Source organism: Myotis davidii, unplaced genomic scaffold (genome assembly GCF_000327345.1).
Source record: "Myotis davidii unplaced genomic scaffold, ASM32734v1 scaffold1820, whole genome shotgun sequence".
Classification (NCBI taxonomy): Eukaryota; Metazoa; Chordata; class Mammalia; order Chiroptera; family Vespertilionidae; genus Myotis; species Myotis davidii.
This window is the reverse complement of record NW_006293329.1, coordinates 23,178-30,294: the sequence shown is the minus strand read 5'-3', so window position 1 is coordinate 30,294 and position 7,117 is coordinate 23,178. Positions and strand designations below refer to the sequence as shown.

At 53.3% G+C, this 7,117-nt stretch overlaps 1 long non-coding RNA gene across 1 annotated transcript in view; it reads right to left on the bottom strand.

Annotated features, from left to right (window-relative positions):
- Positions 1-2,780, bottom strand: part of LOC102775055 — a 13,357-nt gene extending 10,577 nt beyond the window's left edge. The window contains exon 1 of the long non-coding RNA XR_001514424.1: positions 2,693-2,780. This is a non-coding gene — a long non-coding RNA (uncharacterized LOC102775055). The remainder of the gene's footprint in view (positions 1-2,692) is intronic.
- Positions 2,781-7,117: the final 4,337 nt, after the last annotated feature.

Below are 7,117 nucleotides of genomic sequence, written 5' to 3'. Positions count from 1 at the left end.
AATGTTGGTTTCCTCCATCACTGAAGCAAGCAAGCCTCATGTTAGTTTCAAGCTGCCTGGCTGCCAACCGCCATCTTGGCTGACAGTTAATTTGCATATCGCCCTGATTAGCCGATGGGAAGGGTAGCGGACGTACACTAATTACCATGTTTCTCTTTTATTAGATAGAATATACATATATATTCTTTTCTTTTCTTTTCAGAGAGAGAGGAAAACTACGAACAGGAGTGTTGTGGTCTCCGGTTGTGACTGCAGCTCTCCTTTGCCCCACTCCTGCATGCCTTGGTTTCCCCACCTGGGAGCCCACCATGTGACTAAATGAGCTCTGATGGCCCTTCCAGGAGAGGGATGGGCTGAGCCCACTGGGGGACCCAAGTCAGCCAGGGGTGCAGTGGGGACCCCGCAGACTCGGAAGCAGCAGGCTCCCTCTCTGCACTGAGCTCGGACCTGGTGATCATGTGGATCCCACAGCCGTCCATGCCCCCGTGGGCAGCGACTGGAATAGGGGCAGCAGCCACCATAACAACCACACAGCCAGGACCACAGCACCAACACCCACAAAAACACCCAGCCCACAGCCCGGGGAGTCAAGCAGAGACTGTGGGTCTTAGGATCACAGACAAAGACACTGGGGGAGATCATTGTCCCCCACACCCCTCCCAACCTCGTTCAGATGGCACACACATTCCCGTGAAGATAGTTGTGTAGGTACGGCCTTTCCTGTGGCCCTGTCCCCAGCGGGAACATCTCACACAGAGGTCACAGCACAGACGACGTGGTGCCTGCAGGGCCCCAAGGTGACCAGAGCCCCCCAGCCTCAGCCCAGAGCTGACAGTGGGCACAGCTCTTCCCCTTGCAGAATGGCTACTACCCCCAAGGCAGGGGCCTTCCTGAGGCGCCCTGTTCCCATTCTGAGGACCATGGACAGGCCGGTTTGTGCAGAAGTATTGACGTGTTCTCGGAGGAGAGAGCAGAGTAGCCTGCCTGGGAGTATCTGAGCTAATCCTGAATTTACTACCTGCTCCACAGTGTCAGCTCCTGCTTTATTGATTGACTTTTTAATCCTCAACCGAGAATATGTTTCTGTTGATTTTTTGAGAGAGATAGAGAGATATAGAGATATAGTGAGATAGAGAGAGAGGGAAAGATGGAGAGAAAGAAACATGGATTTTTTGCCTCCCAAATGCACCCAGACGAAGAATCAAACCTGCAACCTAGGTATGTGTCCTGCCCAGGAATCAATCCCACAACCTTTTGGTGCACAGGACGGTGCTCCAACCCATGGGCCACTAGGCAGCACTCAGCTAGTGCTTCCGTCAGAGGGACAAGTCAAGTCACTGCTCCTGCATCGTGGAAAGCACTGGTGTTTTCGACAACGCAGCATTCGAACTCTCTGAGTCTGAACTGAACTCCCTGAGAGATGCTATACGGCCAAACTGACCAGGTGTAACCTATCAGTTTTTCCTTGCTGGTGAGCTGGGTGTGACAGTGGGGGAGGGGCAAGGAGGGCACACCCACTGGACTTGACACGTAACCTCATGACACATTTTACACACACACACACACACACACACACACACACACACACACACACACACACACGCTCGTGAGCGCGCGAATCAGGGTGTCACAACACATGCACGCCCATACAGGGCCCACCCTGGCAGAGCAGGAGAGAATGTTCTTTAGAGAAAAGACAAGTCTCTAATGGGATTTGCCCACCTCTCCAAGGTTTCCCACCAGCAACATTAAACCCTCTGCGTTAGAAAACTTTCCTACCCACTTTCCGGATGGACACACGGAGGCATAACCAGAGTAAAGTAGTCACATCTGTCTGACAAAATGACAGCCTGGAGAAGAGCAGGATTGGATCTTTCAGAGCATTTCAGAGTTGGGGTACCTCAGAGCCCCCGTCTCCTGGTTTCACAGAGCAGGAGACCAACCCCAGAGCGTGCGCCGTGCTCCAGGCCAGAGCGAGTGAGGGACAGGCTCGGGTGAAACGTGTTCCCAGATTCCTCCCGAAGGTCCTGCCTTGTCTGACTCAGGGTCTGGCTGCTTTGACAAGAGGAGCTGGCATCTCCTGGGGAGGTTTCCCAGCTGGCAGAGCGTGAAGGGCTTTGCAGGGGAGGTCTCAGCCGCCCTTGGGCCCTGACTGCCTGCACAGGTGAGTCACAGCTGTGAGCTGCCTCTGGGCAGGGCGGGCAGCACCTGCTTACACCCGGGCACCTGGGAGGCCCCACCCGGTGACCCAGGAGACCTGGGGCTGGCAGCCTGTGCCCCTGGCAGCGGCACAGGAAGCCAGCCTCCCTGGCAAGGGGCCATCTCGCAGGTGGAGTCGGTGGCCCCACAGAGGGTCCTTTCTAGATGCCCAAGACCTGATGGGGTTGGGAGGCACTGACAGGTGCGAAGGCAGAGGGCATGGAGCCCTAGGGGTCAGACAGGGAGCCGGGCATGAGCCCTCAGGTCCAGCAGCTGGGCTCAGGCCCTGGGGCATTCACCCTGCAGACTCCCCATAGGGGGTCAGAGGGCAGCAGGGAGACCCAGGGGCAGCCCACAGCCAGCCATTAGCCCTGGGTCTCCAGAATGCTGTCTGAAGCCTCTGCCCTCAGGTCACAGTGTCTCCAGCTGTCCTCACAGCTCCCTTCACCTGGTCCCCAGGCCTGGGCAGAGTGCCCAAGGGTCCCCAGCTCACCTGGGCCCACCTGGGCGAAGAGCAGGCAGAGAGGCAGCAGCAGGATGTGGAAGAGCCTCATGCTGGCTGCCAGGCTGGGCGAGGGCAGAAGGAGGAGGCGGCTTGCAGGCCCAGCCACAGATTCCAGAGGCCGAAACGCCTCCCTCTTTATAGGGGAGAGGGTTGCGCAACCTCAGAGACAGATCTGCGGGGTGTGTCGCAATCAGGGAACTTCTCACAAGCAGCCCCTCCTGTGGTTCACCTGCATCTGCACGTCAGGTGGACACACTCCCCATCCAGCTGAGGGGGGTGAGCTCTGGCCTGGAGCCCTGAGCTGGCACCTGAGCTGCTCTATTCCCACCCACCCCCCTGCCAGGCTGGGAGTTCTGATGGGGTTCTGGAGAAGTTCTGGAGAAGGGGCTCATGCCCAGGCCCCTGGGTGGGAATGGCTTAGAGGGTCGTGACAAGAGGCCTTGAGCAGCACCGACCAGCAAGCCAGCTGCCAGCAAGCCGGCCTCAAAGTCCCCTCCCCCCAGGAACTGCCGAGCAGTTGTTTCATGGACCCGTGGAAGCAGTTTCACCAGGAAGGCTGCTCTCGCACTCTCGCTTCTGCAGGGAACTTTCTCCTCCATTGGCCAACACCAGCCTTTCTTTCTTTTCTCGTTTAAAAATATATTGTTACTGCCCTAACCGGATTGGCTCAGTGGATAGAGCATCGGCCTGTGGACTGAAGGGTCCCAGGTTTGATTCCGGTCAAGGGCATGTACCTTGGTTGTGGGCACATCCCCAGTAGGGGGTGTGCAGGAGGCAGCTGATCAATGTTTCTCTCTCATCGATGTTTCTAACTCTCTATCCCTCACCCTTCTTCTCTGTAAAAAATCAATAAAATATATTAAATATATATATATACTGTTACTGATTTGAGAGAGGAAGGGAGAGGGATAGAGAGATAGAAACATCCATGATGAGAGAGAATCATTGATCAGCTGCCCCCTGCACACAACACACTGGGGATCCAGCCCAGAACCAGGGCATGTACCCTGAGGGAATTGAACTGTGACCTCCTAGTTCATAGATTGACGCTCTACCACAGAGCCACACCGGCCGGGCTGACTGCTCTCTTGCTGTCCCATTCCTGTTAGCTATGAGAGGAGGCCCTTTCCTGACTGTGACCAGGAAGGCGGCTGGAGGGCTTGAGGACAGTGGAGAGGGTCAGATGTCCTGTAAGAAGTGGGGAGTGGCTGAGAGGGGTGCCTGAACATGTGCTGGGCAGCGTCCAGGCCCAGCTGGCATGTGTCTCCCCCTGGTACCATGTTTCAGGTGGGCACGTTCGCACGTGTGGTGCAGAGAAGCAGAGCCTGAAAGCACCTCGTATGACCAGCCTTCACTCCGGAACGGAGGGGTGAGGGGCAGGCAGCCAAGACCTCTTAGCTCTGTCCACTGGCCCATAGTTAGTCTATGTGATGATTCGGCTCCTGTGTTGTTTGGAGGCCAACATGGCCCAGAAAGACTGGGGGCGACTCCCACACATCTCCCTGTTCTCTCACTTGCACTCGACCTTGGTGACCGCCTGTCCAGGTCACGTCTTCGGAGGCTGGGCTCCAGGTCACACAGGTCGTGTGGTCAGGCTGCCTGGAAGCAGGAAATGTTTGTGTCAGGTGTTTATTGGAGCGTGAGTTCCGGGTGGAGAGGGCTCTGTGGGTAGCACCTGCCTCAGGCCCCACCTGCTCATTCAAGTGACACATTCTTTTCCCTGGATCGGGCCAGTTCCAGGCCCAGGTCAGCACTGTTCCCAGAGCCCGTCTTGCGTCTGTGGACGATAAAAGGGCCACATGCTGACCTGACCAGCTCAGGGGAGGCCTGTGTGGCGACCTTGCAAAGTCAGCGACCTGAAGTGACCACACAGGAGGTCTGAAAATAAAAACCTTTAATTAAAAAGCAGTTTATATGGGTAGTTACATCCTAGGCCACTATCTTCCCTGACAAAGATCAATTTTCAATCTTTACTGAGCCTGTTGTCTTTTTGCATCTAAGATAACACATCTATGGGATGTGAGGTAACTTGTAACTTTCCTTTTTCCAGATCTATGAGAGCACAAGTGATCTGCCTGGCACCAGGATGGAGGCCACAAATTCCTTCATTGTGATTGTTATCATGTTAACTTTGACGGTTAACTGTCCTGCACTCACCTACTAGTAAGTGTGTGTCTATCTTTTTACTTTTATCCAATCCCAGGGGTTTCCTCAGTTTGCTTCCTCCTGCCTCTCTAATCCATCACCAGTGGAGTTCCTGTAACCCACCTATGTCCCCTCCTCTGATTGTAATGTGTAAATCAAGGTGAAAACCTGCCATTCTCTGGAGCCTTATCCCAATCCGTTGACATTCTGCTTCCCGGCAATTGTCAAGTTTGGCTCAAATAAACTCACAAAAAATTCTTCCCAGGTTTGAATGTTTTCTACATTAACAGCTCCATAGGTTAGGTCTGGCCCCTCTGTGCCAGGACAGAGCAGAAAGATGGGAACAGGTGGAGTGGCATCTGCCCAGCCCGGGCATGCATCCAGTCCCCAGATCAGGGAGAGGCCCCCAGGAGGTGAGCCAGCCCCCGAGTCAGACAGAGTGGATTGCACTTCTGTGCCTCCACCTGGAAGGGTCGACCTGGAAATGGCATTTAGCTGCCCTCCTGCTACGTAGGAAAGATCAGTGGTCACAACCCCAGCGGACTGGAAGGTTTAATACGTTCATGTCTAGAAAGGAATCAACAGATGCGAGGGGTGTCCAGTGCTGCCCATTCCTACTGCTCTCACTGTCGTTCTTTTTCACACCCCGAGGACCTGGCTATGCTCGGTTTCCTGGGTAACACCTGCACTGGCAGAAAATACCAAATGGGGCAGGAGGGGTAGATCCATACTGGAACCCAGGGCCCTCGGGGCGTGGTGACCACTATGGCGTGTGGTGACCACAGTCCTGCATGACCTCAGCCCAGGAGACACCCATAGGCAGAAGCCAACTGAGCCAGAGCACCTGCTACACCTTCCCTGCTGTTGGTTTTATTCACAAAAACAATCATGTGCTGTAAACAACTGAGACGACACTGACCCCGACCCACAGAGTCGCCTGGATTGTACTTCCCCAGAGTGTGGGGACTGTGACTGTTGGTTTTCTGTCAGCCCCTGGTAACCACCCCTGCATTCCTTACCATTGTTTCCATACAGAGTGACTGGTAGCCCAGCCCACATGGCTCCTTGGTTGAGCTTCGACCTATGAACCAGGAGGTCAGGGTTCATTTCCCGGTCAGGATACATGACCAGGTTGTGGGCGCAATCCCCAGTGGGGGGCATGCAGGAGGCAGCCGATCAATGATTCTCTCTCATCATTGATGATTTTCTCTCTCTCTCTCTCTCCCCCTCTACCTTCCTCTCTAATATAAATAAAAATATATTTTAAAAAAGAATGACCTGCAAATTCACATGTAGCTGCGGATAAACAGCCTGCTGGCTTCAAGCAATGATTTTCAACTGGTGTGGCTGCACGGGGAAATTAGCTATAATTTTGCGCTAAAGTTGCTAAAGAGCCAGACCATTATAAATAGAAAAGCAGATTGTTTACCACGACAGTAGAAGCGATTTTTTTCTGAAGATATGGGTAAACAACACGATTTAACAGCCTTTGAATATGGGATTTATTTGAACATGAGTGGCCAGATTATTATGACCACCTGGCGTTTGTGGGCAAATTAGCCATACACTGTGTTGTATGGGATATGGAAGCCGAAGGCCTGTTCAAACACCTTTGCTGTCTGCAGTTACCAAGATAAAACTTCTCTAATTTGCACAGTTGATTGGACAGTCGAGCATTGGAAAAAAGTCATGTGGTCTGATGAATTACGTTTCCAGTTGCATCATGCAGATGGCGGAGTGAGAATTTGGTGCGTATCCCAATGGAGATGGCTTCTTCCAACAAAACACTGTGCCATGACACAGTGCTTGTATTGTGCAGGAGTGGTTTCAAGAACATGAGGGAGGCTTTACCTTGCTTAGGTGGCCCCCACAATCACCAGACCTCAATCCAATTGAGCATTTGTGGGACAAAGTTAAAAGAGCTATCAGGCAGCTTGTTCCACAACCATCAAATCTCACAGAACTGGACAGTGCTATTCATCAGGCACGGTGTCAGATTCCTCGCATCACCTTTCAACATCTCGTGGAGTCAATGCCAAGAAAATTCCCCGCAGTATTGAAGGCAAAAGGTGGCCCAACCAAGTACTGATGGGGTAGTCATAATAATCTGGCCACTCAGTATATATGTTTTGGTGTGCTGCAAAGGTTGAGTGGTGAGTGTGTGTGCTGTGAGATGAAAAAGATTGAAAATCACTGGCCTAAAGGACTGCAGGAGCCACCCTCAAAGGAAGCCAACCCCACCCTGCAGGCGGCTCAGCCAGGGACTTG